This window comes from Mesocricetus auratus, unplaced genomic scaffold, assembly GCF_017639785.1.
Source record: "Mesocricetus auratus isolate SY011 unplaced genomic scaffold, BCM_Maur_2.0 Super-Scaffold_100007, whole genome shotgun sequence".
NCBI classification, from domain to species: Eukaryota; Metazoa; Chordata; class Mammalia; order Rodentia; family Cricetidae; genus Mesocricetus; species Mesocricetus auratus.
This window is the reverse complement of record NW_024429191.1, coordinates 76,936,039-76,943,122: the sequence shown is the minus strand read 5'-3', so window position 1 is coordinate 76,943,122 and position 7,084 is coordinate 76,936,039.

Sequence of the window (7,084 nt, the reverse complement as noted above, 5' to 3'; positions counted from 1 at the left end):
TTTTAGAAAATTTATATTCTGCAACTTACCCGAACAGACCTTTCTCTAAATGACTGACCTGAACAGAAGTGCTAAGTGCAGCATAGTAACACTCTTGTCAGCAAAAGGTGGGCGCATGTCAAACTGGTCCCAGCACAGACATGTGACCTGAGAAATGCCTGTTGGGATTTCCACGGCACTCTTGCATGTTGCTTCCTGTTGGATCATGGTAACACTGTACTGAAGAAGAGGCAGGATAGAAAAGTCATGGGGACTTGGAAACAGAAAGGAACTAATCACCAAGGATTCTGGTTGAAGCTCTGGAAGGCTAAGAGCACAATTGAATTTGTCACGAGGTACCAACAGATAACATTCCTTTACAATGTGTGTGTTAACTAAGACAGCAATGAAGCAGGCTTAAAGTCAGGTGTTGGTGGTGCACACCTTTAGTCCCAGCACTCGGGAGGCAGAGGCAGGTGGATCTCTGTGAGTTCCAGGACAGGCTCCAAAGCTATACAGAGAAGCCCTAAAAATCAAAGCAAAAGCCTGGATGAATGGATGTGGGCAAAGGTCTCACTTCTTTAACCCTCTTTTCTAGGAATTTCAACACTAGCTTTGTTTTGTTACAGTAATGATTTCCAGCTTCTCCCTGGACAATTTATAATCCTGTCGGTGCCTCTCAGGAATCACCCTGCGATCTCATTTGGGTTTCTTCACAACCCTTTGAAGATAATAGCTTCAAACCCCCAAATTTTCTATATGACTGTTGTAAAAACAATGAGGTGTCACACAGAAGCCCACACAGATGCTCGCGGGTATTCTTTTCTTTCTGAACACTTTGACTATGGCGTATGAGATCTAAATTAAGAATGTTAATATGAGACTGAGAGATGGCTCAATGGTTAAGAGCATTAGTCTAGAGAACCCAGGTTTGAGTCCCAGCACTCACATGGCAGCTCCTAACCATCTGTAACCCTAGTTCCATAGGATCCAATTCCCTCTTCTGACTTCTGAGGGCACCAGGCGTGCCAATGGTACACATTCATACATGCAGACAAAGCACTCATAAAATAAATGGCTTTAAAAGATAATTCTAGGGCTGGACAAATGGCTCAGCACTGACTTCTTTCAGAGGGCCGGGTTCAATACCCAGCACCCACATGGCAGCTCACAACTGCCAGTAACTGCAGCTCCAGGTGACCCAATACCCTTACACAAACATATACATGAAAAATACCAATTCATATAAAATAAAAATAAAGATAACTAATAAGCCCAACTCTGTTTAATACCGTAGTCCAGAAATTAGTTACTATGCCCAAGTCAATGATCTTGTCTCTTGAAAGATAAGAGAAGCCAGGCTTCAAGGCAGCAACGTAGAGCTGTGTCTCCTTATTCATGGACTTGACAGGTCATATAGTGACCATCATCTGTAGCCAGGGTGCATATCATCTAGGCTTGTATACATACACTTCATGATGTTTGCTTGACAAAAAATAACCCAATGATATTTCTTAATGTCGCCTTTACTAAGTGATACATGGCTATATGTAATTTTTTGTTGTTCTGTTTTGTTTTTGAGACACTCTTTCTGTGTAGCCCTGACTAGGTAGACCAGACTGGCCTTGAAATCAAGAGATCCATCTCCCTCTGCCTCCCAGGTTCTGGGATTAAAGGCCTACACCACCAACAACCAGCAGTTACAGTTTTTTAAAGCAGAAAATTAGGGAGAAGCAAAGCGCTATCTCATTCCGGCATGATAACGTAAAGGCCAAGTGGAAAATATAGGATAGATTCAAGGACTGTCCAAAACAGGAACCTGAGGCCATGGATAGCTGCTGAATGTAGCTAGCCAGATGATCCAGATCTTTGCCTTTGCTCCTCCCCATTTCCACACCATTCTGGAGACAGTTGGTGCCAACAGGATGACACTCCTATTGCCCACGGTTAAATTGAGGCTTTAGCTCTTCATGTGAGCAAGCAATGAAGCAGACATCATAATTTGTTAAATCCTCAGTTTAGGAATAGTCCCCTCCATCCCCAAGCGCTACCCCAGCGAGTCCACCTGGTTTCACCTCCTGCTTGGATTTTATCTTGCTCTGCACCCTGGGGCAGCCTTGCTGGGACAGCTACCGCTGACTTCCTAATGACCTGCACTTCAGATGGCCCAGCGTCTTCCAAATGGAAAGCAGACTGCTGGGGAACAAGCTTGTAGTCCTTTCGGAAGACACCATGCTGATATGTAACTCGGCTTGCTGTGAAATGAGTCTTCCAAGCATATGATAAAACAGTTTAGTTCAAAATGATATGCCTGTGATTAAAACTGTATAGATGGGCTAGAGAGATGTCTCAGAGTTTAAGAACACTGACTGCTCTTCCAGAGGTCCTGTGTTCAAGTCCCACATGGTGCCTCACAACCATCTAAAATGAGATCTGGTATCCTCTTCTGGCGTGCAAGCTTACATGCAGGCAGAACACTGTACATGTAATAAATAAAATCTTTAAAAAGAAAACTGTTTAGAAATGCCTTTAACTGTCATCTTGAATCGCATGAAATTGCCCACATAGGTTGACTGGTTTGCTTTTGTCTGCATGTGTGGTTGTGTACATGTTCACATGTGTGTGCAGGTGAACACCCGTGCACACTTGGAGACCAGAAGTTGACGACAAATGTCTATCTCATCACTCTCCCTTTTTAGACAGGTCTCTCACGGAATCTGGAACTCACTAATTCAACTAGTCTGTCCGACCAGCAAGCCTCTGGGATCTTCACCCTACCCCTGGCCCAACCCCTGCTTCCCACCACCAAGCCTTAAGATTATAGGTACACACCACTGTGCTCAGCTTTTTACATGGGTATGAAGGATTCAGACTCAAATCCTTATAGTTGCAAAGCAAGCACTTTGCCAACTGAGCCACCTCCCATGTTATCTACAGGACAGTTCTATCTGCTTGCTAACAAGTCTGCATTGAACCTCACAAATACAAGAGGTTGCTTGTCATTTCAAGTGTGAAATGACATTTGCATCCTCTTGTAGTTTTAGTGTTCTAGGAAATCCATGGTACTCAGTATTTAACATCCTGATCTTTTGATTGCTTTTATCTTCATGTATAATGTGTCTGTGTCTGGGGGTGGGGGTGGGGGGTAGATGCATGGGAGTGCAGTTACCACCAGAGACCAAAAGAGGCATCAGATTCCCTGGTGCTGGAATTACAGGCAGTTGTGAGCCACCTGATGTGGGAATTAGGAACTGAACTTGAGTCCTCTGTGAATCTAGCAAGGGTTCTTAACCACTAAGCTATCCAGCCTCATCTTGCTGATATACGCACCCCAGGAGCCATATAGTCAAACCACCTGTTTGGGTTCACATGGTTTCACTATCAATAATGTTTTTCTTCGTTTACTTAAAGAGCAAAAAATGTTAAGTGGGGAGGGGAAATTCCCAAATGCAGTTTTCTCTTTACATAAAAGTCAGATAGTATGGCAGATAATGGTTCCTTTTGATGCACCACTTGAAAGCAAGAGAGACTGTGTGACATTCGGGACCCGCAACCTTAGATGAGCTACCTCCAGCTCCTGCCAGGCGCTTGATCCACAGGTCCCCCAAGGGCATCACATTCTGTTTAAAAAAAATCTCTGGTCTAGGATAACCCATAGTCTCATATGACAGCTCATTACTCCATGACCAAATTTTAAAAAATGGTCCCAGGAACTAAAATCTGCTTGCCTATACTTTCAAATCTTCTTACAAATATACCTTGAAACAGAACCAATGTAACATCCTTCCAAGTAAAAGATTAACTATTTCAAGACCAGTGTCCCTCATGATCCTCTTCTCCTGCCATGTGACTCTGCCTTTGCTACCTCTGAGGGCCATACCTTTGAACGTGGATTTCTGTCTACAGAAAAAGCATGGCTTTTCTCAGTGTTTGGCACTCAGTCAAAGCTCCAGATCCCGACACCTTCGCATCATCAGTTAAAATGGACTGGGGATCCCCTATGATGACCTCAGGGCTCCAAACGCACGCGCGCGCGCGCGCGCGCGCACACACACACACACACACACACACACACACACACACACACACACACACACACACACTTTAGCCATATTATAGAACCAACCTCTGTAAATATTGATGGATATTTTCATAAGTAGCAAAATGGAAAACATGCAATTCACTAGCCCAGTGCTTCTTCTTTTTCCCCTTCTTTCTTTCCTTCCTTCCTTCTTTCTGTGATTTTGACACAGAGGCCCACGTATCCCAGGCTGGCCTGGAACTCTGTCTGTAGCAGAGGGTGTTTTTGAACTCCTGATCCTCCTCCTGCCCCTCCCAAGTGCTGGGATTTGGGGATAAGCTCCACTTTGTTTATGCTGTGCTGGGGCTTCTAGAAACTCAGTCATTTTCATACTTTTATCACGTTGGCAGCATTTCTAGGTACCACCTCTCCTGTTATTACTGAACAGCCTTCTTGGAATTAGCTTCTCCTACTTCTTTATTTTAAGGGGAAATTTTCAGTCAGCACAAATACAAAACTATTGCTTCTTGTAAAAGAAAACAGTTTTGAACACAAATATGCTAGGAACTGTAGGAATGTTGTCTGCTTGGAAATTGTTCTTTGGGGCCTGGGGGATGTATCCCAGTTGGTAGAATATTTACCTGGCATTCGAGAAGTCCTTAGTTCAATCCCCAGCACTGCATAAAATTGGGTTTGGTGGCACACATCTGTAATCCCAGTTACTGGGGAGGTAGAAGAAGGAAGATCTTTCAAGGTCATCCATGGCTAATTGGTGAGTTTCAGGATAGCCTGGGCTACCTAAGACCCCGTCTCAAAACAAAGTTGTTCCTGAAGATTAATCTTAGATTGTCAGCTTGAAGGGATTTAGAACCCCCATGGAAACAAACCTCTAGGCATGTGTATTAGGAACTTAAGTGGGAATGCCCACCATAAATAATATGGATGGTACCAGTCCATTGGCTGAGATCCTGGATGGAATGCCAGATGATGGGCTGCTCACCCCTCTGTCTCCATGTCCCCCCCACCATGATGGATGGAAACACCCTCACTGTAAGTCCCAATAAACCCTCCCTTCCTTGAAATGCTTCTGTCAGGATTCTATCTATAACATAGACTATGGTAAGGATGCTTTCATAGTCTATGTTATACGGGCTTACATGTGCTCCATATCATAAAAAGAAAACACATGCATCTTATCCCCAGTCCTGCTCATACACACTATTGTTATTTTTTGTTTTGTTTTGTTTTATGAGACAGGGTTTCTCTGTGGCTTTGGAGACTGTCCTGAAACTCACTCTGTAAACCAGGTTGGCCTCCAACTCACAGAGATCTGCCTGCCTCTGCGAACTTGCTCTTTAGACCAGGCTGGTCTCGAACTCACAGAAATCCGCCTGCCTCTGCCTCCTGAGTGCTGGGATTAAAGATGTGCACCACCACTACCACCACCACCACCAGGCCACTCATACACATTGTTAATGGTTTGTTTGTTCTAGATTAATCCCTTCTCAGACCACACACCCCCTGGAGAAGCACAAGGTTGACATTAGTAGACACTCGCTAGACTCATTGTATCGGAAGTGACCCTTGGGCAGAGAATGAGGAAGGGTGTGAGTGACTACAAGGAGGGAGACATAGACATCCCAGGTCTCAAAACCAAGGCTGATCCACTGAGCAGAAGGCCCACACCTCAACTCTGCATGACAGATGACCTGCTTCTCCCCACCTAATCTATATGCTGTAGTTAAGATAGAAGATGGGTCCTTGGGATAGTGATCCATTGTCTCCTCAGATTTCTGGCTCTCTGAATAGAGCACAGTTTAGAGATTCCATTCCTGGCTTTTGCCCATGTGAAAGGTGGCATGGCGCAGTTACACAATGAGAAACATTATTAATATACTGCATCAATAAGAGGAAGCTGCCTTCATAGTCACCTAATAATAGTAAGAGCTGACATGAGTGCTTACTCTATGCCCGCGTGCTTTTAATGCAATTTCTGATTGTTGTGGCTTTGTAAACATACTTACTTTGTGTGCCTGCACATGCATACGGGTGTGTGTTTTACATACATACATGTGGGCAGGAGGAAACAAAAGAAGGGTGGCGGGTGCCTTGTTCTGTCACTCTCTGCCTTGTCCCTCAGAGAAATGTCCTCTCGGGTAACCTGGGCCTTGGCTGGCAGTCAGGAGGTTCCAGTGATTTCCCCCCAGCCCCCCATCGCCCCCAACCCCCACCTCACCCCCACCTCCTGTCTCTGTGCCCCTCTGTTTCAGTGGTAGTTTTACAAGCTCATGCATGAGACCACACCCAGCTTTTCACCAGGGTTCTGGGGATTTGAACTCATGTCCTCACTCTTGTGCAGCAAGCACTCTTATCCTCTGGGCCACCTCCCCAGCCCTTTTGACTCCATGTCCAAATCCTGAAGTGAATATTAAAATGAATCACTTTACCAAGGTAATTTATGTTCATAATCTTTGGCCTGCGTTGATAAATAAGCTCCTATAAAACAGGTTTCCTAGAGAAAGAAAAAAATCCCTCGGGCTGTGGCTCTTGGTGCTAAGTGATGTGAGTTGTGAGTCAATAATTCCAAAGAATCAAGGCAAACAAATCCACCCAGAGACCAGCTTCTTGAGTAAAACTGGGAGAAGCACAAGTAAAAACCACTCCCTTTTGAGTCTCCTGCCCTCCAGTGATGTCTGTACTGCCAAAATGAACGTATACACACACACACACACAGAGAGAGAGAGAGAGAGAGAGAGAGAGAGAGAGAGAGAGAGAGACAGAGACAGAGAGAGAGAGAGAGAGAGAGAGAGAGAGAGAGAGAGAGAGAGGAAGCCAACAGCTCGGATAATTCAAGATGGGCAACAGAGAACCCCCTTCATGGTTTTACATAGGTTTTGTGTTTACCCTTGGTGGTTTCCTGTGAATTTTCCACTCTTGGGGTTCCACATGCCCATAATCCTATCACTTGGGAGGCAGAGGCAGGAGGATCTGGAGTCTGGGGTTAACCTGGGCTGCATAGTAAGACTGGCACAGAAACATAAAAATAAAATGGTCTGCTTTTCCTGTGTGTTCTGGGCAGGCCTT